This window comes from Eumetopias jubatus, unplaced genomic scaffold, assembly GCF_037043125.1.
Source record: "Eumetopias jubatus isolate StellerSeaLion01/CBP00866 unplaced genomic scaffold, mEumJub1_p1.0 scaffold_5, whole genome shotgun sequence".
NCBI classification, from domain to species: domain Eukaryota; kingdom Metazoa; phylum Chordata; class Mammalia; order Carnivora; family Otariidae; genus Eumetopias; species Eumetopias jubatus.
The window spans coordinates 101,909,979-101,910,631 of NW_028274811.1; the positions used below are offsets into that span (position 1 = coordinate 101,909,979).

The window sequence follows — 653 nt, forward strand, 5'->3', positions numbered from 1 at the left end:
GGATTTTGTGGCCAGATCTTTATTTCTGAATTAATGGTTTTTACTCACCTGGTAAATTTCCAGTTTAATACTTTTTTGCCATTATTTTATAGTGGCCCCTGTGCATTAGTTTGTAATGTAAAATAATTTTCTCCCATAGCTCAACATAAGCCTGAAAGCCATAGCTTTCATGGCAGTGGCAGGAATTTTTTTACTGTAATAAATATTATCAATTCTCTACTGCCAAACTAGGGAGGTGAACAATTTATTTTTGTGTTTATTCATTATTTTTTTAGTTTTTATTTAAATTCTAGTTAGTTCACATACAGTGCAATATTAGTTTCCGGTGTACAATTTAGTGAGTCAACACTTACATACAATGCCTTTTGCTCATCCCAAGTGCGCTCCTTAATACCCATCACCCATTTAACACATGCCCTGCTCACTTCCCCTCCAGTAACCATCAATTTGTTCTCTGTAGTTAACATTCTATTTCTTGGTTTGCTTCTCTCTTTCTTCCACCTATGACTGTTTGTTTTCTTAAATTCCACATATGAGTGAAATCATAAAAATATGGAACGTTTCACAAATTTGTGTGTCATCCTTGCATAGGGGCCATGCTAATCTTCTCTGTATCGTTTCAATTTTAGTGTATGTGCTGCCAAAGTGAGCAC

General features: G+C 34.9%; 1 non-coding gene across 1 annotated transcript; it reads right to left on the minus strand.

The window, feature by feature from the left end:
* Window positions 1-546: 546 nt before the first annotated feature.
* On the minus strand, window positions 547-653 carry LOC114211996 (U6 spliceosomal RNA). The gene has a single exon (XR_003609873.1). It is a non-coding gene; the product is annotated as a U6 spliceosomal RNA (small nuclear RNA).